The sequence below is a fragment of the Phyllobates terribilis genome, unplaced genomic scaffold, assembly GCF_046119375.1.
Source record: "Phyllobates terribilis strain yellow unplaced genomic scaffold, ASM4611937v1 Scaffold_7__3_contigs__length_470593459, whole genome shotgun sequence".
NCBI lineage: Eukaryota > Metazoa > Chordata > Amphibia > Anura > Dendrobatidae > Phyllobates > Phyllobates terribilis.
Window position 1 is genome coordinate 129031691 of NW_027362767.1, and position 10593 is coordinate 129042283.

General features: G+C 45.1%; 1 protein-coding gene across 1 annotated transcript in view; it reads right to left on the reverse strand.

The window, feature by feature from the left end:
- Positions 1-10230, reverse strand: part of BAHD1 (bromo adjacent homology domain containing 1) — a 149031-nt gene extending 138801 nt beyond the window's left edge. Inside the window, exon 1 of the mRNA XM_073639132.1 lies at positions 10033-10230. The gene's annotated coding sequence lies outside the window, so the exon portion shown is untranslated. The remainder of the gene's footprint in view (positions 1-10032) is intronic.
- Positions 10231-10593: the final 363 nt, after the last annotated feature.

Consider the following 10593-nt stretch of genomic DNA (forward strand, 5'->3'; position numbering starts at 1 on the left):
GTGCCACCACCTGACTCCGAATTCTGTTTAACATGTGCTCCAGCATGTAAATCACCGGAATAGTCATGCTGATAATGGCATCGTCAGCACTAAACATCTTCGTCGCCATTTCAAAACTGTGCAGAAGGGTGCATAGGTCCCTGATCTGAGACCACTCCTCCAGCGTGATTTGCCCCACCTCTGAATCTCGTTGGCCCAGGCTATACGTCAGAACGTATTGCACCAGGGCTTGTCGGTGCTGCCACAGTCGCTGCAACATGTGCAGAGTTGAATTCCACCGGGTAGGCACATCGCATTTTAGCCGGTGAAGTGGCAGGCCCAACGACTTCTGTAGAGATGTAAGTCGCTGAGCTGCGGGATGCGAACGGCGGAAGTGAGCACACAGCGACCGTGCCCTCTGCAGAAGGCCATCTAGTCTGGGATAGTCGGCTAAAAATTGCTGGACAACCAGGTTCAACACGTGAGCCATACAAGGCACGTGTGTGACATTGCCCCGGCGAAGGGCCGCACCCAGGTTTGCAGCATTGTCGCACACGGCCTTCCCTTGTTTCAGGTCCAGTGGAGACAACCATTCATGAAATTGGTTCTCCAGAGCTGACCACAACTCCTCAGCTGTGTGACTCACATTTCCCAGACATTTCAATGTAAAAACCGCCTGATGACGTTGAGCCCTACTGCCAGCATAGTAAGGAGGTGTGCAGGATCCCTTCTGCGCAGTTAGAAAGCTTGTGGCATGACCAGACAGGCTTTGGGTGCAGGTGGAAGACCGAGAGGAGGTTGAGGAGGCAGAAGCAGTGGAGGAACTTTGACATAAAGAGGATTGACGCACAACTCGTGGGGACGGCAAGACTTGGACAGCAGCCCCTTGTCCTGCTGTCACCATAGTTACCCAGTGCCTAGTCAGCGACATGTAACGCCCCTGTCCATGCCTACTCGTCCAAGTGTCTGTGGTGAAATGCACCCTGTCACACACAGAGTTTCTCAAAGAAGCGGTGATGTTGTGTGCGACATGCTGGTGGAGCGCAGGCACACCTTTCTTTGAGAAGTAGTGCCGACTGGGCATCTGGTACTGGGGCACTGCGACGGACATAAGGTCTCGAAAATCCTCTGTGTCCACCAGGCGGAAAGGCAGCATTTCTGTAGCCAAGAGCTTGCAGATGGTGAAATTCAACCTCTTAGCTTTCTCATGGCTAGGAGGAAATGGTCTTTTACTTGTCCACATCTGAGGGACCGAGGGCTGGCTATTGTGCTTAGACGGGGTTGATAAGGGTGTCCCCGGCAAACTGCCGGTCTGTGAGGAAGATGCAGGCGGACATGTTAGGTTGCCTTGATCCAAAGGTGGTGCTATCGATGTCGGACAGTGCTCAACACCAGCTGGTGTTCCCACCTCCAAAGAAAATGATGACCTGTCAATCACGCTGGCTGTTGCGGGTAAAGAGGTGGCAGGTCTGCGCCCCAAAACAGGTGTGACTGCTGTCCCCCCAGTCACAGAGGATGAAGAGGCCGCGGATGCACAAGATATGGCAGACGGTGGTTGGCCCGGCCGGCTAGGCCGCATTGTAGCACACTGAGCTTCCCACTGCAACTTATGCTTCATGTCCATGTGCCGGTTCATGCATGAAGTACTCAAACTATGTATTTTTTGGCCTCTACTTAGCTTTTGCTGACAAATGTTACAGATAACACGAGTTGGGTCATCTTTATCGATCTGAAAAAATGCCCAGGCTATGCAAGGCTTAGCACCCATGCGACCTGAAGAGCCACCACGACTTGTGGTGAGAGGCAGAGTTGTGTTTGAGGATGCAGTTGTTGACGTGCTTCCAGTACTACGTCTCTGTCCAGGAAGGCGCAACCTGACCTCGTCGTCACTAGCATCTTCCTCCACCTCTTCTGCTGATCTCATCTCTTGGCTGACTGTGGATTGACAGTAAGTGGGATCTCCAACCTCATCATCATCACCCTGTGCGTTATCACACCCGTCGTCCTCAGAGCCAACCTGTTCCTGCCCTGACAAAAAACTAAAGTTGTCGCTCCAATCAGGTATTTGAGTCTTATCATCGTCTTCCTCATTGTCTCCACCAACAGGAGTTACAGTTTGGGAATGAGGGTCTACATTATGGTCAGAACCTTCTGCGTCTGGTCCTGGATCCGACTCATAAAGATTCTGGGCATCAGTGCAGATCATTTCCTCGTCTGGATTCACAGAAGCGCTGGAGTCGACCTCTGATTCCCAGGCTATAGTATGAGTAAACAGCTCTGCAGACTCAACCATCTGTTCTACCTCATACTCAGACGGGCAGCTGGAGATTTGGGAGCTGTGAGGAAGCAAGTGCGATTGGGGGGACACCTCTGAGGACTGGAGTATTTGTGATGTTGAAGTTGATGTGGAGGAGAGCCCACTTAAAGGAGCACTTGATATCCGTTGAAGCACCTGCTGTTTTTGTGCCTCATCTGGAATTTGTAGCGATTGGCGTGGCCGTAAGAAAGGGATCTTATCACATTGTCCGCTAAAAGAAGTAGACATTTTAGTTTGGCTGGAAGATGGTCTTTCTTCTGCAGATGTTACTGTTGCTTTAACACCTACCTCACGGACACAACCTTTTTTCCCCTTCCCAACACGCCTATTCCCCTTTCCACCAGCAGCAGGCCTTTTTCCACTCATTTTGGTGGTTAACTAATTCACAACTCTGGAGTTGTTTGCACAAAAAAACAATGGATGGGAACCGAGCAGAGCTGAGTGGCCAAACTGTGGTATTAGGCCAAAACTATTGGCTGGGTTAGATGCAGAAAAAAATATATTCAGTTTGCAACCTGATGGAGGTCAGTATAGATGGACTAATACAACAAGTCCCACACACAGCTAGAAGCCCAATATTTTTTCAGAGGTACTGTAGATGCAGATAAAAATTATTTTTAATTTGCAACCTGATGGAGGTCAGTATAGATGGACTAATAGAGAAAGTCCCACACACTGCTAGAAGCCCAAATATTTTTTCAGAGCTAGATGCAGAAAAAAATTATATTCAGTTTGCAACCTGATGGAGGTCAGTATAGATGGACTAATAGAATGATGCTATGCCCAAAAGATTTTACTTCACTAGGTGCAGTAAAAAAATTGGTATTCTATACACAGGTGGTATATCTTGCAACACAGATAGGCTACTCCACTGACTAACACACTCTGCAATAGGCCAAAAAGGATTAGCTTTGCTAGATTCAGCCAAATGCTGTGAAAAAAACTTGCACAGCACTGGCACAGACCTGCCTGGCAAAAACTGATAGGAACTGATGTAACCTAGTCCTGAAAAGGACTCCAATTACAATTAGTCTTTACTCCCACAATCTATCTATTTAAGAGCACAGACCTGTCTGATAAAAGTCGTAGGAAATGCTGTAACCTAGTCCTTAAAAGGACTGCAATCACAACTATTCCCTACTCCCAAGCTATCTGTATATTTGTGCGAAAATTGGCTTGAAATTAACAAGGTATAGCGCACACAGCAACAGCGGTGCCGTCTAACACGCAGCTGCAGCAGTGAGAAAATGGTGGCGACGGGGAAAATGGCTTGGTCTTATAGGGCAAGGACATGTGACATACACTGCCAATCACACATGCCCTTGCTTGTGTGAAAAAAAGCACTTCGCTCCGTGTGTGCGCTGCTGATAGGCTGACAGATTGCACCTCCCCACTGCAAATGCGGGAAAGAGAAAAAAAAAATGGAGATCTTCATTGTTCCTGCAGAGATCCATCCCCTGCCCCTCCCCCCACCCCGCTGTACACTCAAACTGCGTATTAACATTAATTTTCATCATTACTGAGAAAAAATCCAGTTATGATTTTGGTGCACGAACAGTTATCGAACATAACCTCGAACAGCCGAATTTTTCTCAAATTGTTCGTGTTCGCCGAACGGCTCGAACACCGCCCAAAACAGCTCGAATTTGAGATTGGCGAACAGTTCGAGTAGAACAACGCTCATCTCTAATCGCCACCCAACTTCCTTGCTGCCCTGGAAGAAGACGAAATCCCATTTCTTTGGATTCCTGATGTTAGAAATATCACCTACGCTTTATTTAGACATAAGGAGTTGTCTCATAAATGGGTAAAATTGCAAAGTGCTTGTATAAACCCACAACTTTGCAATTAATTTGTTATTAAAAATTCTCTTAGTTCTCAAGAACAGAGGGATTTTTTCATTTTATAGTTTAGTGCTCATTGCCTAGGTAGCGGGCCACCTCTGCTGTCAATCAGCAGTGGCCGTTCTCCTAGGCAAGGAGCGCAGCCCTGACAAGCTCTTTGTATAGAGTTTGAAAGTGCTGCTTTGAAGCTGGCTGGATTGACCCTTCACCCCAAGCAGTTGCTCCAAACTGTCAGTCATCAGGAGCGCACCGTCCCCTGAGAAGCAGGAAGCCGGGAGGCAGGGGAGCGGTGCGCTCCTGATGACTGGCTGAGGACAACCGTATAAGTGTTTGGTTCAGAACATAAGATAAGATGAATATGCAACGTTTACAATAAAAAGAATAATAACACTCACAATGCACAGCAAAAGCTCCTCCAGCTTCATAAAAACTCCCCGGGTTTTTCGGATAGACGTCAGTGTAAAGTCCCTTATTTTTACATACTGTCTATGTGTTTGCTCCTTATTGTAAAGCAGATGCCATCCATGCACCATAAATAAAAAACGTACAATATGTATACACCATAGACGAAGCCCAGAACCTATAGATCTCAGTGGTCTCACCTTCTGACATACCCCAATCAAAAAGCATTCAGACGCACTATATCAATACAAGGGATGGGGGAGTGGGACAATTATCAGGCTGGCTGTCCTGCAACCCCAAAAAGCAGCCAGTAACACATCCAAGCTTGTAAAGTTTTTACACTATAAAAAGCTGAAAATGTCTAAATTTATGTTTTTACGTGTCTTTTTTTCATGCATTTTCATTGTGGTTTTTGGTGTTTTTGTATAAAGTGTAGATTACACAACTGAAAGTGCTGCAGAATTTCATTAAAGTGCTACAGAATTCCATAAAAGTGCTGCAGAAATTGCATAAAATTGCTGCAGGATTTCATAAAAGTGCTGCAGAATTGCATAAAAGTGCTGCAGAATTGCATAAAATTGCTGCAGAATTGCATAAAAGTGCTGCAAGATTTCATAAAAGTGCTGCAAGATTGCATAAAAGTGCAGCCGAATTTCATGAAAGTGCTGCAGAGTTGCATAAAGTGCTGCAGGATTGCATAAATGTGCTGCAGAACTTCATAAAAGGGCTGCGGAATTTCATAAAAGTGCTGAGGAATTGCATAAAAGTGCTGCAGAATTTCATAAAAGCGCTGCAGAGTTGCATAAAAGTGCTGCACATTGTATAAAAGTGCTGCAGAATTTCATAAAAGTGCTGCAGAATTTCATAAAAGTGCTGCAGAAATTGCAGAAAAGCGCTGCAGAATTTCATAAAAGTGTTGCAGAATTGCATAAAAATGCTGCAGAATTGCAAAAAAGTGCTGCATGATTGCATAAAAATGCTGCAGAATTGCATAAAAGTGCTGCAGGATTTCATAAAAATGCTTCAGAATTGCATAAAAGTGCTGCAGGATTTCATAAAAAAGCCACATGTGAACATAGATAACGTGCTGAATAGACAGTCTAGAAACCACATATAAAACTGATGTCTCTCTCCTGTGTAACTTGCTATTCTCTGCCTGTTGTCAAGAGTAATCTGTCACCAGCAGCAGAGAAACCAAGGCGATTACAGATCAGTGGCATGTCTTTGTCTCTGCTCTCCTATCATATTGCAGAAGGATGGAACAGAGAGATGACTTTCAGTTTAAGCGAAAAGTGATAGGGAGGTCCAGCACATATAGTACTGGTAGAATGATTTTCTACAGGTTTTGTTTAAATATCTGAAATCTATACAGCACATATCTAACACCTGTTACCTTTAATGGCCTTGTGACTTTAAACATTTTTATCATATTCACATTTTAGGTGGAGTCAGATGTATAACTGGAGAAACCATAGAAAAATAAGAACTGAAAGCTTAGCGCCCTTGTCTGACAGCCGCTTATCCCAATTACAAAATCAGCTGCAGAGCTGGGAATCATGGCCACGGGGCTATATACAACTGAGGGGCCCTGTGCATAAACACCCTTAGGTCCCCTACTTGTAAATTACATATTGTCCTAGTCTAGGGCAGAGTTTATCCACCTTTGGGGAGAATAGTCTTTTTTACTTAAATACATGTGCTTAGAACTAAAATAATGTTTTGCAATTGGGGTTCATTACAAATGTTGCATTGTTTGCCTTTTATATCCTCTGTGTTGCATTGTCTATTGTTGGCTGCAGAATGAGTTAACTGAGAATCAGTCAGTGAGCGATGAGTTAAACTGAGAGTCCATCAGAGAACTGTTCTGACTGTCTTATGGCAGAGTTTGTAACTCTTTTATCTGTCTCTCAGCTGATTTATGACCACATCAAAGTTTAATGTCCAGAAAAAAACAGACCAAACAGTGCAACATTTTTTAATAAAACCTGATTACATAAATGATTTTTAGCCACAATAACATGCATTAATGTAAAAATAAAAATAAAGTCCCCAATGGTGGAGAACCAGGGTCGTGCACCTTGGGGGACATTTTTTTTTTAAGTTTACTTAAATGCATATTATTGGGGATAAAAATAATTGTTGCTATTGGGTTTCATTAAATATGTTGCACTGTTTTCCTTCTTTATCTTCTGTGTTGCACTGCACTGGTTGCAGAATGAGTTAACTGAGAATCCATCAGTGAGCTTGTTCTGATGGGAAAGTTTGTAATTCATTAATCTGTCTTTTTCTGAGCTGATTTACGACCACATCAAAGTTGACTGTGCAGAGAAATAAAGAACCTGTAAAAACTAAACGGTGCAAAATTTTTAATAAAACCCATTCGCAATTTAAGAAAAAAAAATTCCCACAGATAGAGAACTCTTGGGAACAATTTTCTTCTTTTACTAAAATGCATATTATTAAGGCTAAAAATCATTTGTGCTATTGGATTTCATTAAATATATCACACCGGTTTCCTTCTTCTTTACTTCTGTGTTGCACTGTCTCTTAGTAGCTGCTGAATGAGTTAACTGAGAATCTGTCAGTGAGCTTGTTCTGGGAGTTTGTAACTTTTTTATCTGACTTTTTCTGAGCTCTTCTCAGCTGATTTATGACCACAGACCACATCAAAGTTGAATGTGCAGAGAAAAAAAGAGCCTGTAAAAGCCAAAGGATGCAAAATTTTTAATAAAACCCAATTGCAAAAATGATTTTAAGCCCAAATACATGGATTTAAGTTAATAAAAAATGTTCCCAAAGGTGGACAACCCGTTTAAGAAAGATAGAGCATGTCTTGTGCTTTGTTCACTGAGCCCCTTTGATATAATCGGGTGCATAATACATAGAAACAGGGCTCTTCAATCAGATACAGAAATAGTTAACACCTTTAATAGTGATTGACTGCAGCGGTAAAGCTTGTGCCATCTCAAAACTACAGCTCCCAGCATGCCGTGAGAGCCCCGTCTGTGGCTGACCAATGCCTATTCCCTAGGTACAGTCCTGCATTTAGAAAACACAGAAAGATCTGAATTCTTCTGCTTTTCCACAAGCCGGAGTAGCAGAGCTGAATTTGTCATTTAACCCTCCGAGAGCATCATTCTAAAATAGCTTTTGCAAAATGGCAGACAGCCAACAAGGGGTTAAGAAACGTCCACCCCAGCTGCACGGCGCTGCTTGTCAGGTCCATGGGATGTGGATGTTTCTGCTCCCACCGCAGCGCAGCTCTGACAAATGCAGGATAGACATCAAGGAGCGCAGAACAATGTGATGACTAAGTAGAGAGGACGGCAGCAGCTCGGCACCTGTCATAACTTAATGGCAGGTGACATCACCTCAGCTGAAGACCAGAAAAGTATGAATGGACCTCGCGAGTCGTGCTGAGCTTCTCATAAATGGTAATCAAAGGGCCGTCTCTACGACAAGTAGATGTGTGTGGCACGAGGACTTGAGGGGGCATTTGAGAAGAGGTAATTTCATGGAGCACAGAACATGACCTGGGGGGCACTCTCCACAGAACTGCTTTCTGTAACCTCAGGCCGGAGAGCCCCCATAGTCAGAGGTCTGCTTCATCTGTTCCTTCAATATGTACAGCATGATACCACCCTCACAGATGCCATAATTGGTACAACTACCGTGGTACGACCATGACGACCACCATAACTGGCACCACTATCATATCACTATGACGAGCACCATATCTGGTACCACTGTCATGATATCACCCTCAGAGGCGCCATAACTGGTACAACTACCGCGGTACGACCATGACAAGCACCATAACTGGTACAACTACCATGATATCACCATGACGAGCACCATAACTGGTACAACTACCATGATATCACCATGACGAGCACCATAACTGGTACAACTACCATGATATCACCATGACGAGCACCATAACTGGTACAACTACTATGATACCACCCTCACAGGCACCATAACTGGCACAACTACTGTGGTACAACCATGACGAGCACCATAACTGGCATCACTATCATGATATCACCATGACAAGCACCATAACTGGTACAACTACCGCGGTACGACCATAACGAGCACCATAACTGGTACAACTACCATGATATCACCATGACGAGCACCATAACTGGTACAACTACCATGATATCACCATGACGAGCACCATAACTGGTAGAACTACCTTGATACCACCCTCACAGGCGCCATATCTAGTACAATTACCATTATACCACCCTCACAGACACCATAACTGGTACAACTACCGTGGTATCACCATGACGAGCACCATAACTGGCAAAACTACTGTGATACCACCATGATGAGCACCATAACTGGCACCACTACCATGATACCACCATGATGAGCACCATAACTGGCACCACTACCATGATACCACCATGATGAGCACCATAACTGGCACCACTACCATGATGAGCACCATAACTGGCACCACTACCATGATACCACCATGATGAGCACCATAGCTGACACCACTAACATGATACCACCATGATGAGCACCATAACTGACACCACCACCATGATGAGCACCATAACTGGCACCACTACCATGATACCACCATGATGAGCACCATAACTGGCACCACTACCATGATGAGCACCATAACTGGCACCACTACCATGATACCACCATGATGAGCACCATAGCTGACACCACTACCATGATACCACCATGATGAGCACCATAACTGGCACCACTACCATGATGAGCACCATAACTGGCACCACTACCATGATACCACCATGATGAGCACCATAGCTGACACCACTAACATGATACCACCATGATGAGCACCATAACTGACACCACCACCATGATGAGCACCATAACTGGCACCAATACCATGATGAGCACCATAACTGGCACCACTACCATGATACCACCCTCACAGACACGATAGCTGACAGAACTACCATGATGCCACCCTCAGAGACACTATAAGTAGCACAATTACCATGATACCGTCATGCGCACCATACCTGGCACAGCTATAGCATATGCCTCACTTATAGCTATAAGTCCCTGTTTTCTGTATCTGAACCGAGCCGTGATAATGTACTTAGACTGGAAGGCATCCTGCCAGGCAGCCAGAGCCCAAGTAGTGGGCAACCCTTCCTGCATGCCATCTTATGGGCAGTGACGGGTGAGAGCCTGCAAGCAACCAGTCATAGTATGATACAGAAGAAGACACCCACATATCACGTCAAACAGGTGTGCAGCACCCAGGGAGGGCACAGCCATCATGTGGGAGGCACTTTCGTTATGCAGAGTGACTGGAAGCCACCCAACAGGATCAGGGCTAATTATAGGCAGCTATTAAGGATAACTGCACTTTCTCAGAGCAGACCAGCAGAGCACTACAGTGCACATATTACATAGCTGCCATCAACATGCAAGGGCGAGAGGGGGACATAGACATGAGCACAGCAGAAAACACCAGGCTCTTACCTGGCACATAGGCTGAGGCTGGAGCCATATCCCAGGGGACACCCTTTTTGCGCCATCTTTCCAGGGATTCTGGATTTTCCCCGAGTCTTAATTTGCATTAAAAGAAAACACACGAAGAGCAGAAGAGGAGGAGGAGGAGGAGGAGGAGAAGAGCAGCAGCAGCAGCCATCTGTGGGAAGGAGGAGTGAGAGACGGTGGCTACAGGGGATGGGAGGGGACATACTAAAAGGAATGACAGCTTCAGTCTGTAAAAAGGAACGCCAACTACATACAACGAAAGCACGGCGAAGTGCGAATATCCCAAAAATACTCAGCAAGATGGGGTCTTCCTATATTGCATATGGAACGACGAGGAATGGCAACTGTTCTCCAGGGAATATCGGTGCAAATAGGCACAGAGAAATGGGCACAGGTTACGCGAAAAGACCGGATCGTCTCATTTCACCCATCAGCTTTGTTGCCTATATTGATTACGACTGCAAAATCTGTGAACCGTGTGCCCTGTGGCACTGCTGCCCGGGCAGGAGGGACGGCATCTAAGAAATAACTAAAAATGCAATA